General features: G+C 41.3%; 1 pseudogene; it reads right to left on the bottom strand.

Moving 5' to 3' along the window:
- Positions 1 to 7207: 7207 nt before the first annotated feature.
- LOC102915002 (E3 ubiquitin-protein ligase RBX1 pseudogene) lies at positions 7208 to 7660 on the bottom strand (annotated as a pseudogene).
- Between the last annotated feature and the right edge of the window lie 10684 nt (positions 7661 to 18344).

Here is an 18344-nt window from a genome sequence, read left to right as displayed (position 1 = left end):
AGTTCAGCGGTACTCTGTTTGCCCAACATGTATGACGCCCTCAGTCTGACTGCCAGCACAGGAAAATGAACAAAAGAAAGCCAAAAGCCCTTTTACATTTACTTATTCATCTATGAAACGTGTGCCCGTGCCACCCCACCCGTGTGGAAGTCAGGGCTCAAGAGTCAGTTCTCTCTTTACACCATGTGGGTTCCAGGATTCTAACTCAGGCCAGGTAGCAATTGGACTTTATCTGCTGAGTCATCACTAGCCCAAATTGGAGGAAGAGTAACATTTTATGCCAATGACGTCATCTCATAATGGTTGTGCTATTATTGTGGGCGTTGAATATGGGAAGTGACCAGTGACTTCACTGGCCCACCGGTGACCATGTCAGTGCCACGCTTGTCCTAGGATTTCTACCGCAGCTTGCTGCTTTTGTCTACAGTAACTGCACCGAGTGTCGGGAACATCTGTAATATTCCAGACGATTTACAATGATAACATAAATAAAGCCAGGAAGCCTCAACAAGATAAGCCCAGGGCACCTGGGAAAGGATGCACACCTTTTTCCAGTCCTGTTCTGGCCCACTGGGACTTTGGGGGCTTCCAAGTCCTTCTCTGTACATGCCATGGTCCCTTCAGTCCCAGTTCTGAATACAGATCCCCCTCTCAGCATCAACCCTTCTCCAAGGGTCATGCTGTCAATCATTCTTCATTCTTACCACCATGTGATTGTCCAAGCCAAGGATCTGACCGCCAGTTGTTTATAGTAAACGGACGGTAGATATTGTCGGATATTCTTTCTACATCAGCAGATAAGATGGAGTGTTATTCCTTCTTTTTATGGCTTCTTTTATATATAAATTTATTCATTTATTTTACATCCTGGCCACAGTGTTCCCTCCCTCCTCTCCTCCCACCCCTCCCATGTATGCTAGTCCTTCTTTAATCAAGGTTTTTTGATGGAATACTTTTCAAAGTTTGAGCCAATCTTGTTGGCCTGGACAAATCCCACTTGGTCGTGGTGTATAACTCTTTTTTCTCATTGCCAGTCTCTTTTGAAGATTTCTGATCTGAGTTTACGAGAGCTCTTAGGCTGGGTTTTTCCCTCTCGTTCTGCATCAGGTTTTGGTGTCAGGAAGAGATGTTTTAACACTGGTGCTGATGCTTATTTGAGCATCAGTGTCCTGCAGAGACTTCTTTTTGTGGAGCTTTTAAATAGTAAGTTTAGTTTTAAGGACACAAGACAGTTTAGGCATCTATTTCATTCTGGCTGGATTTTATTAGTTTTGTTTTTGAAAGTGGTATGTCTCTCCCAAGAAGTTGCTCATGGAGTTCCTTGAATTTCTTTTAAGGGTGTGGGAACTAGGGTGATATTCCTTGCATCTTCAGTCTTTGGATCCTTTAAAAACATCTTTCTTGGTGCTGGAGCATTGGCTCAGTCGTTAACAGCACTTTCTGCTCTTGCAGGGGATCCAACTTCAGTTCCCAGTACCCACACCAGGCTGCTTGTGACCACCTGTAACTCCAGCTTTAGGGGAGCTAATGTCTTCCTCCAATCTCTTTGGGCTACTGCACACAGGTGGTGCACATAATTCCATGTAGGTGCACACACATATACATAAATAAATAATAAATACATAAAAAATCTTATCTATAAGATGGTAGTATTAGCTCCCAACTGATGCTGCAACAAATAGCCAAAATCCAATGGCTAGAAACAGTACAGATTTATTACCTAACACTCTGGAGGTCAGAAGTTCAAAACGAGGGTTGCTAGCTGCAGTCTGAGTGCCCAGCAGCCTCTGCCCTTGGCTGGAGGCTCTAAGGAGAATCTGTTTCTGACCTTTCCCAGCTTCTGGAAGGTGCTGTGCATTGTGTGGGCTCATGGCACAGTCTTCAAAGTCAGTGGGAACAGCTTGAGGCTTGCAACACTTTCCACATTGACTCCTCTGCATCCCTGATCCACACCTAAGGATGCTGTGTTTGCCCCACCCACTCAGATGAGCCCAGGCAGCCTCCGTGCACAGAGGCAGCTGAAAAACTGCCCGAAGACCACCTCCAAGCCTAACTTCTCCTTGCCATGTAATATGCCACACTCAGAGGCTCAGGAACAGGACGTGGATTTTTGGTTCTGTACCTCAGTGGTATGTGCAAGAGTTGTACTTTTTCTTTTCCCCTCTTTTTTTGTAGCACTGAGGACTCAGCCCAGGCTTCACACAGGCAAAGCCAAGCACTCCACCACTGAACCATATACCCAGCCCTATTTTTACTTTTTATTTTGAAATAGAGTCTCACTAAATTGTCCAGTCTGGCTGTAAATCCATTCTTCAGTCTAGACAAGCCAATTGCCTCCAGCTCTTCGCCCCAGGTTTCCAGGCAGCTAGGCGTTCAGGCCAGCACTGCCAGCCCAGCAAAGATGGCTGTGAAAACCTTAGCACATGGATTCAGTATTATGGAGTATTGATACATCCGCTGCAGCAGAGTCTCCCTCCTGGGTTGGGTACTCCGTGCAAGCCCTTCATTCTCCCAGCTGAATCTCATGCCTCCTTTCATCAGAAGAGCTCTCCTTGGAGGTCCCCGAGCCCATCAGACATTTCAAAGTCACATGATTTTCCTGGACTGTTGCTCCCTGCCCACTTGTTAATCAGGGAAGCCCCGCCCTCCTCCTACCTGACTCTTTGACCCCTGTCCTGATTATAGTCCCTCCATCTCTCCGGGCCTTTGAACAAGGCTCGCTCAGCACTTGGCAGTGACTCAGACCCAGCTGCAGTCTCTCCATTAACCTAGCAAGGTGGTGAAGCTGAGACTCTGGTTCCCTTTGTACAGTCAGTGCCTGGCCCAATGCCTGAAGCAGAGCCGCCATCCAGTAAGATTTGGTTCGATATGGGAACAGCCCTTGTGATGGATAATCTTTGTCACCTCAACACATTGAGTTACCATGGCAACACTCCCTCGGGTTTATCAGTGAGGATGTTTTCAGATAGGTTTCGCTGAGGTAGGAAAACCCACCCTGAAGGTAGCTGGCACTGTTCATGTGTTAAAGTCCCGGATTGAATGAAGAGGAGAAAGTGAGCTGAGCACCAACATCATCACCCCCTGCTTCCTGACTGACTTCCTGTCATGGCGGACTGCGCGCTGGAGCTGTGGGCCAACACAACGCTTCAGGTGTTTGTCATAGTGATGATAAAGGTCCCAGATCCTAAAGCTTGTGTTCAGGCCTCTCTGTTCTTCTCCTTGCTCTGGGCCTCGGGATTCTGTCTGTATTTTCAACCATGTGTTCTGCACACGGGACTCAAGTATCCAGATCACACATTATTCCTCTCTCAAGTCTTTTGTGTCTCCTGAGAGGATCTCTGTTCTTACAGAACTCACCACAGAACTTACCAGGTGGAAATAGTCCTTATGGTCTTGTCAAATGAGCCCCATTTAGGACTCACGATATATATTTTTTTAATTATTTGAATTCTGAGCTAAAATTTTCATACTTCACCCACTGTTAGCTCTAGCCTTGCATGGCTCCTTTCTAGATCTAAGTCACCTGCCCAGTCAGTTCCATGCTCAGCTCCCTGGTTCCCCTCTTCATTTCCTCTGGCTTGTCAGGCTTTCGTCACTTCAGCAGCCTCCAGTGCTCTCCTTTTAATCCAGCCTATGATCATAACAACCTGGAATTACCAACCCCCCCCCAGCTGCACACAGATATGAGCTCACCATGAAGCCTTTATTCCCAGAAGTCAGTCTGACCTGGTGCTCATCCCTCCGATGACCAGCTCTACCCAAGACACAAACCTCAAGTTTGAGGGCTGCAAGAAGCACCCCACTTTGGTCTAGCTGGCTGTGAATCCTAGAGTCCTCATGCTTATGGCAATGCTTTCCTCCTTACACAAAGAGTGAAAGCCATAGCTGGGAAGATTTGAACTGGGAAGATGTGTATCCTCAGTGGCATAGTGTCCCCTCTGGACGTCATTGTGTGGCCATCCATTATGGAGCTGCCTGTTCAGGAACTCCCAGGCTTTGGTGTCCTGGGTTCTGCTGAGGCTTCAGTCTCATGACTGACAGCCACTGTGGCTCCTCCTCCCTCTTCCTGTTCACCCCATTGGCACTTCTGGTCTGACCAACCTGCCTGCTGATACTATAGGTGTCCTGGCCCGGCCCTGAGTCTGTCAGTGCGAAGACCACGTGTCCCCCTAGCTGTCTTGTTACCACAAAGCATGGAAGATGGTCCTAAGGGCTTTAGAAAAGCAAGACCTAATAGTCAGAAACTCTGAGGCTGCGTCCCAAAAATGAGTCCACAAAGGCCAGCCAGATTTGTCACATGCCTGGTTCACATTCCTCTTTGGCTCCCTTACTTTGGAATTAAAATGTAAACTACTCAGTAGGGATGTCAGGGTCTTCTGAAGAAGGCAGGACAACAATTTATCTGACATAGGAGCCACCAACAAACTCTTGTTTAATTAATTATTGATGGGTTGATAGATGGAAGGATATAAAATAAATGAGAGCGGCTCGGGAGTTCATCAAGTAATTGCCTGACAAGTATGAGGACCTGCATTCAGCCCCCAGTACCCGCTAAAAAAGCAGGGAATGGAAGCATTATCTGTGACCCTAGTGCTGGGTGTGGAGACGGGAGGACCCGGGGCTTCCTGGCCAGCCAGCCTAGGTGAGTTCTAAGTTCAAAAAATAAGGTGGAGCAACTGAGGAAGACAACGAACATCCACTTGTGCCCTCCACGTGAACCTGAGCAAACAATGAATACACACACACAGCAATGAATAAGAAAAGAAAAACCACTTGTAAGCTAAAGGGATAATATGCTTTTTTAAAAAAAAAAAAGCAATAAAATAAAGTGACTACTTTTATTGTTCTATTAATAAATAAAACTCAGGAGTCAGATATTAGGATATAAACCTGATAGATCCACAAAGTGATGGAGAAATAATCAGCTGACCCTCCTCTCCACCTTTCCAGATAAAAAGGGGACTCTTTCTAAGCCCCTCCCTATTCTTTCCTGTGTCTTTCTATCCTCATCTGGGTCAGCCAAAAACCTCTATGGTTTATTCTGGCCAGCTGAATGTGGACTCAACCCTCTGAATCAAGGTTTAACTTTATTGTCTGTCTCAGAGTAACAGTGCAAACAAATCTCCCACAACATTTCCCTCTTTTTGTTTAAATAAAAAGGAAAGATTTTTAACTCTAACATAGTAAAACTATATACAATAAGAACAATTACCAGGTATTGTCTAAATAAAAAAAGAAAGGTATTAACTTTAACAAAGTAGAACTATATACAATAAGAAGAATTATCAGGTAAGAATTAAATTCACAATGTCCAGTCCTGCTTGTGGAATATTATTTTAACTGGGCAAAGATGTGTTACATTTGTTTATGTTGTAAAATATTACTTTAACTGTGTAAAGATGTGTTACTTTTGTTTATGCTGCATTTGTTTAACTATGTAAAGATGTGTTGCATTTGTTTCACCTTGCCTGCCTAAGGCACCTGATTGGTGTAATAAAGAACTGAATAGCCAATATCTAGGCAGGAGAAAGGATAGATGGGGCTGCTGGGCAGAGAGAATAAACAGGAGGAGAAATCTAGGCTTGAAAAAAAAGGAATAAAAGAAGAAGAGTGAATGAGGGAGACACCCAGGGCCAGAAGCTAGGCAGCCATTAGCCAGCACACATGAGAAGCAGTGAAAGTTATATACACAGAAAGAAAGGAAGAAGATAAAAAGCCCTGAGACAAAGGTTAATTTAAGTTAAAAGAGCTAGCAGAAATGTGCCTAAGCTAGGCTGAGCATTCAAAACTAATAAGTCTCTGTGTCATGATTTGGGAACTTGTTGGTGGCCCAAAAGAAAAAACGCCTTGCTGTGGGATGGTCTGTATGTCAAATCTGTTGCTCTGATTGGTCAATAAATAAAACACTGATTGGCCAGTGGCCAGGCAGGAGGAAGTATAGGCAGGACAAGGAGGAGAAGAATTCTGGGAAGTGGAAGGCTGAGTCAGAGAAACTGCTAGCCGCCACCATGACAAGCCGCATGTGAAGACACCGGTAAGCCACAAGCCACATGGCAAGGTATAGATTTATGGAAATGGATTAATTAAGCTATAAGAACAGTTAGCAAGAAGCCTGCCATGGTCATACAGTTTGTAAGCAATATAAGTCTCTGTGTTTACTTGGTTGGGTCTGAGCGGCTGTGGGACTGGCGGGTGACAGAGATTTTTCCTGACTGTGGACAAGGCAGGAAAACTCTAGCTACAACACCTGATACACAATCCATTTGTATTTGTCAAATTCAGAGAAAATGTTCCATTATCTATTGTGTCTTGGTGAGTCCAAAGTTTTGTACCTAATTTACTTTCTATCACAACTAAGGAAAATTGTAACTATAATTATAACTGTAACTTCAACCTCATCTGAGACCTGAGAAGGATATAATATTACCTGAAGGAAGTGCAGAGCAAACAACTTCCAAAATTTAAAAATGACAGAAACAACTGGCTGCCTGCATAGTCACCCCAAGGTTCCTCTACAACATCGGGGCATCACCTTCAGCATACAGGTCTAGAATATCTGACAGACTTTTTTGTGAAGTGGGAAATTTTGAAGGACTGTCCTACCTTGTCTTGTCAAAGTTTGCCAGTAGTCTTCTTTTGTGTCCTGCTTGTTCATTTTGGACAGCATACTGTCAGCAGTCAAGGCAAGGGCACTTTCTTGCCCACTGTCTAGCTTTGCTACAATGAAAACAAACTCCATCTGGAGGTTCTTCAATGCCCATCATCCTTTTTTTTTTTAAGTAAATTGGTGCTACCATGAGCAGACATGTCTTCCTGTCATGAAAAGCCATATGTTATTAAAACATTTTAAATGCCATATTATGTAGGTCTCTGAAGTGTTTGAAGACCATCTCTCTATTTAAAATATATCTCTGTTTGACCTTGAAAATATACCTAACATAACCACAAGTTTGAATGTTATGGATGACTAACTACTAACCCACATTTCTTAATTATTTAATTAGAATTAAATAATTATTTGTTTAATTAACTTAATTAATTAATTAATTTCTAAATAGCTAATTAATTTCTAAATAGAAATTAATTAAACTTAATTAATTTCTAAATAGCTTTCAAGGACTAGAACTTTACATTACATTTTTATTATTATTATTTTTTTTTTCCGAACTTAACTTTATTTGACACAACATACAACAATGGCTGTGGGAACAGCAAACTCCCAAGACAAAGGAAAGGAAAAAACCACGGCTCTATCTAATTTATAATTAACAGGAAGGCAAGTCACCACACGAGTAACAAACAGGTAAGCTTTAGGGAGAGTCTTTTCTAGTGCCCATACTTTTGGAATTCCTCCTCTCTGTTGTCCAATGGACACACCTGTCTCGTTTTGAGCCATCAGGAGATGCAGTGGAAATGAAAGGCATGATTACAGATGCCCCATGCGACAGTACACTCTTCGGAAGTAGCAGATGCCTGGTTGGCCTGACATTCAATGCAAAGATCCATAATGTGGTTCCTGCAGATGGCACAGTTATCAACCACGATATCCCAGGCCCAGAGGGCTACTGCGTTCCACTTTTTCACTTCAAAGCGCTTCTTGCCGGCACCGTTGTTGTGCCGCTGGGGGTATCCACATCCATCGCTGCCGCCATTTTGGAAACACACTCTACATTACATTTTTAAATGAGTTGCATAGGTGCAATACCTTAAACAAGAATAGAAACACATATGTAATATAACAAAAATAACCTTAAATTTGTATCAATATACAAAAATCCATACAATGTAAAATATTTAAGACTAGTAGTTGCTTTTTTTAGTTTAGAAATAATCTACCCTTTTATCCTATCATTCATATACCTCCCCTTTTTTCTTTTCAGAATGAAATCCTTGAGTCTAACCCCCTTTGTTTAGTTTCCTCCCTGATCATGACCAATAACAACTTGCAACTAACCCCCTAAACAATGACAAACATCCACTGAACAACCAAAAACCACCCACCCTACCTCTCTCTTGTGAATGTGGGCATTATGTTTTTAAAATTACTTCCTGTTATCTGGGGGTAATGTCACCTTTAGGGGACCCTAAGAAAATTGAGATAATGATCAAGTCCGAGGAGACCTGGCTCTAGTTCAGTCTTGGTGTGATGGGAAAATGCAAAGCTTATCTGAATTCCTGACTGGAATCGTCTACAGGGTTGGACCATCTTAGCTAACTACCTTGAAATTGGCCTGAGCAGTTTGTAGTCCAAAGGTGGTCTTTGGGTGGTGTTTGTCAGCCTAGTAGCATTACCACCATCCAAATGGAATCATCGTTGTGGGGCCCCATCATCCTTTTTGAGACTTCAGAAATCATTATTAGGAATGGTCATGGTTATGTAGAAACCCTAAACATTTTAAACGTCATGTGTAGCAGATATCGGAGAGGTTAAAGGACCATAGTCTATTAAATACACTCAGGCTACACAAACTTAATTCCTAATTACCTGCTTCAGACTCAAGCCTAAAATCTTGTATAGGAAGCTAGATGAAGGCTATTTCTAGAATTAGTACTCTATATGACAATATCACAACAGAAAGTTTAAATACATATGTATTTATCTTATTTGAGATATTTATACCTTCAGAAAAATTTTAAAGAATCAAAATAAAACCAAAGGATTATGAGATTAGTGACAATAAAATAGTCCCTTAATTTTGGTTTTCTTATGTCCCATACCAGAGACTTTGGATTTTACTTTAACAAACATGCTTGGGTTTAGAGAAAAAGAGAGCCATGCTCTAACTTCAAAGTCAGCTTTAATTTTTAATTGGACTGGGACTACAAAAAGACCATTTGCTTTATATGTCTGTAGAGAATAGAAGAAACAAACATTTGGAAAGATTTATGAAATTTTATCCTGTTGTAAATATGATGTATCAATAGGCCAATTTACTTTTTTTCTGGGGACATTTTCATTAGATGATTCATCTTTTTTCTTCATATGTCTCATTTGTCCAATGGTCTTTAAATTCTTTAATTGGATGCCTTCATTCTCCTAAAAGGACAAACCAAAAAACAAAAAATAAACAAAAAAAAACCTGCCCCAACCCTAACTTTGGGGAGTTTCCCTTTTGGCAGGTTATATCTGATCAAATGAAAGTCATTCACTAGTCTTATAAGTTAGTTTAGTTTGAATGGCCATGCTCTTTGATGAACTATCACCTCTTCTAATCAAGAGGTCTTTCCTGTTCAAATTTAATCTTTATCAATCTCAGTGGTATCCATAGCTTTTCTTTTCCTGTGGAAACAAAAGCAAAACCTCATCCCCAACATAACATATATCCTGGTTTCCATTCTGAGGTCATCACATCTTTAAAGTATACAGGCTGATTTAATTCAGCAGTTTTTTTCTATTATCCAGTGTCTTTCTGCAGCTGTCGTTCCTTTCTCATTAGCATTTAGAAAATTTAAAGTTAATAAACCATTGTGTAATCTGTTCCTGGGGGTCTTTATTATCCATTTCTGTTGATTAAGCATATCTTTTAGAGTGCAATTAGATCTTTCTATAACTTCTTGCCCTGTAGGATTGTGTGGTATACCTGTAATATGCTTTATGTTGTAATATGCAAAAAACTGTTTCATTTTACTAGAGACATATGGTGGAGTATTGTCATCTTAATTATATAGGTATTACCATGATGACCATAACTTCTAATAAATGTATAATTAAAAAATCAGCCTTTTCAGAACTCAAAGTAGTTGTCCATTTTATTCCTGAATAAGTATCAATGGTATGATGTACATATTTTAATTTTCCAAACTCCACAAAATGAAACACATCCATTTGCCAAATTTCATTTCTTTGAGTACTCTTTGGGTTACTTCCTGCAGGTTGTAGAGTTTGGTTATACAAGGAACAAATAGGACATTTTCCTAATAATTTCCTTGGCTTGTTGCCAAGTGATATAAAACTCTTTCTTCAAACCTTTGCTATTAACATGGTGTTTCTTATGAAATTCTAGCACATTTCCTACCAATAACTGATCAATTTCGTTATTACCTTGTGCTAGATGGCCTGGTAGGCCTATTTGGGATCTGATATAAGGGATGATTATTATTTCTGATTATTTCTTGTAATTGAATAAATAACAAAGTTAATTCTGAATCATCTGGAATAAGTTCACTGGTTTCAATATGTAAAACAACTCTTTCTATATATTGAGTCAGTAACTATATTAAGAGGTTCTGGAAAATCTATTAATACCATGAGAATAGCACATAAGTCTGACTTTTATCCAAATCATAAGGGCTTTGAGCCACTTTACTTGTTTTTCCTGACTTATAACCTGCCTTTCCTGATTTATTTGCATCAATATAGAATGTAGGGGCTCCAGAAATTGGTGTTCCTCATACAATGGGAGAAAGGATCCAATTAGTTCTCTTTATAAACTGAACTCTCTTGTTTTGGGGTTATTTATTACTAATCTCTACCAAGATATTATTGCACACTCTTTGCCAATGTTCATTTTCTGCCCATAACAAGACAATTTCAGTATTAATAAAAGTCTCCAATAATTTCTGTTGGGTTTATTACTGCTAATTGACAAAGTCTCAATTTTCCTTTCAGAATCAATTCAGACACCTTTCCTACATAGGTCTTTAATATTTACTCTGTTAGTGTATCAAAAAATATCTATTCTAAAATATTATCTTCTCTCTGCATTAGAATTCCCATGGGAGAATGAATAAAAGGCAAAGTAACTAGAATACAATCAAGCTCTGGATCAAAGCTGTCCATGTGGGTATCCTATACTTTCTTTTCTATGAGAGCCAATTCTCTCTCAGCATCAGCAGATAATTTTCTTGGATTATTTAAGTCCTTATCAACTTGTAAGGTTTGAAATAAACTATTTAGCTCTTGAATTGTCAATCCAATTGTGGGCCATAGCCAGTGAATATCTCCCACTAATTTTTGAAAATCATTAAGAGTTTATGATTGATCTCTATTGATTTGTACTTTCTGTGGCTTAATTTTTGTAAACCTATCTTATATCCTAGGTAATTAATGGAATCTCCTCTTTGTATTTTTTTCAGAAGCATTGTAATCCCAAACAAGGCAAAAATGTTCTTAACTTATTCAAACTTTTTTAAGGTAGTTGCATCCAAATCAGCTAGTAAGATATCATTAATATAATGGTAAATTATAGATTGAGGAAATTATTTGTGAATTATTTCCAATGGCTGTTGTACAAAATATTGATACAATGTGGGGCTGTTTAACATCCTTTTGGAAGAACTTTCCACTGATACCTTTAAACAATCTAGGAATTATTATAAGTAGGCACTGCAAAAGCAAATTTTTCTCTATCCTGTTTGTGTAAAGGTATAATAAAAAACCAGTCTTTTACATCAATCACTACAATAGATCCTCCTTTAGGTAATAAAGAAGGCAGGCAAACAAGGCTGTAAACAGCCCATTGGCTGGATCACTTTATTGATAGCTCTCAAATCTGTTACTATTCTCCATTTTCCAGATTTCTTTTTAATGAGAAATACAATGAGAATTCCAAGGACTGGTCAATTCTTCAATATGTCGAGCACTTAGCTGCTCCTGTACCAGCTGTTCTAGTGCCTGTAATTTTTCTGATGTTCCACCCAGACAGCATTGTCAGTTAATCCTTTTTAAAGTAGAGCTGTTGGTACCTTTGAAAGATCAACACCTGTTGTACCTTGTTTATGTACAACCTGAACAGCTGGTGACTGTTCTTGATAATATCTCTTAATATTTCTCTCAAAAGCATTTTTTATTTTATGGTTTGTATCTGAGATTGGAGGACTGTTAATCTGTGTTTTCTATTGCTCTATCAAATCACATCCCCATAAATTCATTGCTATGTTAGCCACATATGGCTTTAATTTCCCTACCTGTCCTGGCATTATGGCATTATGTTTGACCAGCCTCATACTTTGTTTTACCTAAGATAAAGTTCCAATCCCTAAAAGCTAAATATTTACCTCCTGAAGAGGCCAATTTGGTGAAATTATTGTTACATTTGCTCCTGTGCCTAGTAAACTTTCAAGTACAATTCCATTTATTTGTATTTTTAGCTTTGGTCCTTGATCATTTATAGTTTGCCAAAATACTTTTTTTATGGTTTCTCCTAAAAATTTTTGTTTATCTACTGAAGTTGTTCTGTCCTCCAGAGCAGTGTGGTTTTTCACAACAGGCATTAAGTCTTTTCATTGCTCTGTGGAGGGGTTTCCCTAATACTGACGGGGAATGATTGGACCAAATTTGACACTGAGGCCTGCAAGAAGCTCCCTAAGCCATTTCCCAATGGCAAAGGGTTACCTTGCCTGCCCCTTGTTGATCAGCATTCATTAGTCCAATGCTGGCCTTTGCCATACCTTCTGCATATTCCAGAAGGCCTGAGCCTTCTGTTTTGATTATCTCTAGGAAAAAAAAAAAAAAACATTGTTTCTAGGAATGCCTTGTCTACAGTCCCTTTTCAGATGACCTTGTTACCACAATTAGAACATCCAATGTTTTTATTTTTCTTAAAACTTTTAGAAATCACTTCTCCTATCAAAGTATCATCATAAATGTGAGATCCAATATCAATTGAATTTTGGAACCATTCATCTTTGGGTGCTGATCTTGCCTTTAAAAGCTTAATCATCCTTTTGAACTCTGAAATAGCATTTTCAAAAGCCAAAGATTCAATTAATATTTGTCTAGCTTCTGGATCTGATACCATTCTATTTACAGCTGAAGTCAATCTTTATAAAAAAAATATCAGTGAAGGCTTCTTTGGGCCTTGTATAATTTTAGTAAATGACTCAGTCCTCTTTCCTGACTCTTTAATCTTGTCCTAAGCATTCAAAGCTGCTATACAGCATAGGCCAAGTTGTGGTCATCAAATCCAAAGTGTCTTTGCAAACCAGCATAATGGTCTTCATTTGTAGGGAAAAGGGGCCAGCCAAAGAAATCTACTCTGGCCCTGAAACCAGAGCCAGTGAAAGAAACACTTTAGCCCTGAACCCAGAACCTAAGAAACATGCCCTGACCCTGAAACCATTGCCAAAGAAACACACTTTGTCTCTAGAATCAGAATCAGTGAAAGAAATACACTCTGGCCTTAGAATTAGAGCCAAAAGTTGAAAAGGGCCAGTGAAAGAAATACAGTTTGACCCTGAAACCAGATCCATCCCTACACCCAACCAATGAAACTAGCCAATCCCTGAGCAGAAAATCTTCTCCCTGGAAAAACTCCACCCCTAAGAAGCCCTATATAACCCCTCTGCCTGTTCAGTTGTTGACTGTCCTTTCCCACCCTGGCAGAGGCAGCCACTTTCCTAAATTCCTCCTTCCCAAATAAATCTCTTTCTCAAAAGAGTCTTGAATGAAGATCTTCATTCACCGGCACAGAACAGAAGATCCTTTCTGAGACATCCCTTAGGGGACTGAGCAGGAAAAAAAAAAACTTGCTAAGATGTTGTCTTAGGGGGGCTGAGCAAGGTGGAGCAGAACAGAAGAACCTTGCTGAGATGCCCCTTAGGGGACTGAGCAAAGGGAAGCAGAAAAAAGTAACAACTTTCCGCTGGAGTGGGAGGAGATTGCTACATTTCTACAGGGATTTTCCCTTTAGCAGAGTGAAGCAGAAGAAGCAACATTTGGGCCAGAGAGAAGAAGCAGAGCTCTGCTGGGAAGACTCCTTGGAGTGGGGGGGGGGGATGCAGAACAAAGCTCAACTGTAGTGGCTCTCTCCAGGAGAAGAGCAGGATTGCTTTAACCTGTGGGGAGACCATCCCTCACCACACCCCAGCTTCAGGTATAGCCTGACTTCCCGACAAGTCAGACTACCTTTCCCTCCAGAGCTGAGCTGTCCTATTGCAGCTTCAGCCTCCAGAGCTGTCCAAGCAGTTCCAGGCATAGCCTGATTTCCTGAATAGTCAGGATACCTTTCCCTCCAGATCTGTAACACTCATTTATATCATTGAGAGGTTGATCTTAGGAAATTTCAATACCTCTAGCCCTGCTTTGTTGTTCTATGACCCTAGCTTCCCCTCTCCACCATGTTTTCCATTGTGACTGAGGATCAGTTTCAATAATTTGCTTTAGCTATATCTTTCCAATCTTATGGGATAATTCTATTCCAAGTTGCCCATGAATTTAATATCTGCGTCACAAACATCTGCTTCCATATGAAACAACTGCTTCCTTAAATCTTTAAACATTACATTTCTACAGAATCCCAGCTAATGTCTGCATACCCATTTGGGTGCCTATCATCTGCTGGTTGTTCTTGTATGGTAACTGGATGAATTAAAGTTGGTTTTCTAATAACCTTGGGCCACTCCTCTTCAGTTTCATAATGCAATAGTGTTGTAGGTTCTGCTCTAAATTCTTCTGTGTGTGAATATTTTTTTAAAATATTTGATTAGTAGGTCTCTCTAAGGATTGTATCTTATCAGTCAATTTTTCATATTTGGCACTGATATCAAACCACTTTTAAAAGGATAAAACATGAATTATCAAACTGATAATAATTATAATCAGCATTAAACCTTTTTTTAAAAAACCTAATTCCCCCTTTAAGAATTCCCAGGTGTCTCACCAGATCTGCTGACAATGACAGCATAGGCAGAGCTCTGCAGGGGTAGCCAGCTGTAGTGATGAGCAGTGATGATGCTTGGCTGTGTGGGCAGGGAGGGCAGGTGCAGCAGGATGCCCAGAGCCAGGCTAGGTGTGCTGCCAGGCCAAGGGCTACTGCAGCTGGTCATGTGCTGCTAGGGGAGGGAGAGTGAGCTGCCTGAGAAAGAGACCTTGGGAAAGAGGTAGGAGAACCCTGTACAGCTGGGATGCAGTGTGGGAGGGCACCAGGCTGCTGGCCATGAGCAGCAGCTACCTGGGGAATGCAAGGAGCCACCAATGGTTGTCACTGTGCTGCAGGGCTGGGCAAAGGGTGCAGGTGGTGCATGGCTGGGCTGAGGGCACCTACTCATGCAGCATCAAGGCTGAGAGCTCACAGTGTGCAAGGGCATGGGGGGTGGTGAATGACAGAGCCAGCTGGCTGTGGCCTGTTGACTGGGGCCCAGCCACCTGTGGTGTTGGAGGCCAGGGCCAGGCAGTGGCTGGAGATGGCTGCGACGAGAATGCAATGAGAAAGGCCCATGACTTGGTAGGAGGGTTTGGGGTGGAGAGTGGGGTGGAGAGTGCCTCCCTTGGCATGATCTAAGGCCGTGCTGGATGCCAGATTGACTACGTTCATTGTTCTATTAATAAATAAAACTCAGGAGTCAGATATTAAAGTAGAAACCTGATAGAGCCACAGAGCAATGGAAAAACAGTCAGCTGACACTCCTCTCCACCTTCCCAGATCAAAAAAGGGATTCTTTCTAAGCCCCTCCCTATTCCTTCTTGTGTCTCTCTATCCTCATCTGGGTCAGCCAAAAACCTCTAGGTTTATTCTGGCCAGCTGAACATGAACTCTGCCCTCTGAGTCAAGCTTTAACTTTATTGGCAGTCTCAGAGTGACTGCCACACTGAGACAGATTTCCCACGATAAAATACAGGTCTCTCTACCTCTTGAAAATTAAACATTTTAATTAAGAATTTCTTATTCTGCATTCTGTATTTAACCTAGAATATAAAGGGGTTTTTGTTTTTATTTTAAGACAAAATATCTCACTCTGTAGCCCAGGCTAGTATCAAACTTGCATCAGTCTTTCTGCCGCAGCCTCCTGAGCTCTCGTCCTACAGTCTTTTTATGAAGGTAATCTAGTCAGTAGTAGAAAGTAATGTCATTATGAATGTTCAAATGGAGAGCCATTCACGGAAGTTTCACCTGTGAGCTCAGGCTTCGGAGATAACATGTGAGGAAGCTTGAGACACTGGCTTCCATTTCTTCCTTCTGTTTCTTCAGTCACGGGAACAGGCTGGCTGATTGACACCATAAGCATCCTAGTGATGAGCACGCTGTTGTTCTCAGCCTTTGCATAGGTACAGAGGATACATAGATACAGATACTATGGAACCCATGGGAAGTAAGAGAAGGCAGGTACTCCTTTATGTGACTTCAGATTTACAGAAACCTAAGTCGGGAGGAACAGTCTCAGACTATTCTTTTGGGAAGAACTCAAGATATTAAGTCGACTTACAGTTGAAGGGTCTGTCATCCAGGGCAATTCGGACAAAGAAATGGTTATTGGCTCCCGCCTAAAGGTATTTCTGTTGTTCTTAAGGCAAATATTTGTTGCCATATACTTAATAGTTTAAAAGAAGTAATCGTACTTTTAACAAAGGATTGAAGAGATTTCTTTGCAATAAAGACCCAGGGATGTAACTCACTGATATAGAGTTCAGAGAGTTGGGGATTCTCCCCCAGCAGCAGCCCAGGAAGCCAGCCTTGAGGGTAGACAACCAGATAGAACACAGGGCATGAGCCCCTCACCTCTCCTGCCACCTCAGCCTGCGCATGTCCTTCCAAGACACACGAACCCGATGCCAGGACATCAAAACAGGAACTGATTTGTGCAAATGATTACAACTATTTTATAATTAAACATCTAGGGACTTGTATATGTGAAATCAGTATCTATGTACAGAACAAGGGTTTAATTACATCCTGGATTAAAAGAAATTTTGACCCAAGATTAAAAACAGATGTTCAGTTACTTCACATCCCAATGGTCGCTTTGTAAGCAAGTGGCGTTGGATTCTCTGCCTGCAAGACGTCTCCTCCACCACATTGTTTTGCCAAATACTCATTAAAGAAGAAATACAAAGGGCTCCACTGTTGGGTTTTTTGAATCTAGCAATCAATGGGATTAGCAATGTTTGATTGGAAATTTTTCTCGGGCATTTATTCCTGTGATGTGTCTCTGTTCTGAAAGGAAACAGCCGACGTAAATCACTGCGTTAAGTCTACTTCTTCCTGTTCGTGAAAATCCAGAACCCAGACTTGACGCTGTGGTTTGCCCCATTTCTGCCTCTCTGTTTTCACTTTATTTATTACTATTTTTAATTATATTTTTTATTTGTGGCTCACACATGAGCAGACAGTGTGTGAGCTAAACTGCATTGAACTTCCCCCTTCTTTCTGTCCGGTGGGAACATAAGCCCACACTAAAAAAGTAAGGCACAAAAATATGCTTGAATAGAAAAGCAACCCTTATTTTGAGCTTGTTGAATTGATTGCTACGAAAGATACATAATTTGAATTTTCCCACTTTGGTGGTGCATAAGTTTTCCCCTAAGGAGAGAAGAGGAGGGGGAGAGAGCTAGCAAGCCCATTTACTGAGCCCTAGGTCAGTGCCCTGCATTGGGGATGGACTGTGGACATTAGCAGATGCATCCATGCATCCTGGAGCTCTACATGGACCAGAAAGGAAGGAGAATCTTTTTTCCAGACAGGGTTTCTCTGTGTAGCTCTGCCTGTCCCGGAACTCACTCTGTAGACCAGCTGGCCTCAAACTTATAGCAATCTGCCTGCCTCTGCCTCTAGACTGCTGAGATTAAAGGCGTGTGCCACCACTGCCTGGCTTTAGGAAGGAGAATCTTAAACAAAGTATTAATAAGTAATTACAATTGTATACAGAAGTACAGAGTGATTGAAAAACATCACATAATTGAGAAAGGAATAATGCATAAACCTTCAGAGGTTACAAAAACCTAAGGAGTGACTTCCAGGTGGCCACAGCACTGAGGGTTGGGATGTGGCTGGAGAGAGGGCAGGGCCCAGTTCCGAGATCACAGCGTTGGGATCAGACACTGTGCACAGTGCGACACGATTGAAGAATGTTCAGATTTAAGAAGAATGTGCAGATGTGGGTTTGGGAAGCACACTCCCATGCATGCCAGTCTAGTGTGATGGACACCATTGTCACAACCTGGGAACAGAGTCTCAGTGAAGGACTGCCTGGGGCAGGTTGGTTTGTGGGTATGCCTGTGAGGGATTTTTTTTCTTTTCCTTTCTTTCTTCCTTTCTTTCTCTTCCTTCCTTCCTTCCTTCCTTCCTTCCTTCCTTCCTTCCTTTCTTTCTCTTTCTTTTTCTTTTTAAAGAGGGTCTCATTGCATAGCATTGCCTGGCCTGAATTTGCTATGTAGACCAGGCTGCCCTGGAACCCACAGAGATGTCTCCTAGTATCTCCCAAGTGCTGGGATTAAAGGTGTGCACCACAATGCTTAAAGCCTGGGGTTTGTTTTTCTTCTTAGTAGACTTAATTGAGGTAGGAAGACCTGTTTTGAAAGTGGGCAGCACCCTGTCTGTAGTGAATGGGGATCTCCAGGAGACGGGGTGTGGTGGGGCTCAAGAGAAGCACAGGAAACAGAGCTGCCAGAACCAGGAGCAAGGGAGGAG

This window comes from Peromyscus maniculatus, chromosome 6 (genome assembly GCF_049852395.1).
Source record: "Peromyscus maniculatus bairdii isolate BWxNUB_F1_BW_parent chromosome 6, HU_Pman_BW_mat_3.1, whole genome shotgun sequence".
In the NCBI taxonomy this organism is placed as follows: Eukaryota; Metazoa; Chordata; class Mammalia; order Rodentia; family Cricetidae; genus Peromyscus; species Peromyscus maniculatus.
The sequence above is the reverse complement of the archived record's forward strand: the minus strand, read 5'-3'. Positions and strand labels throughout refer to the sequence as shown.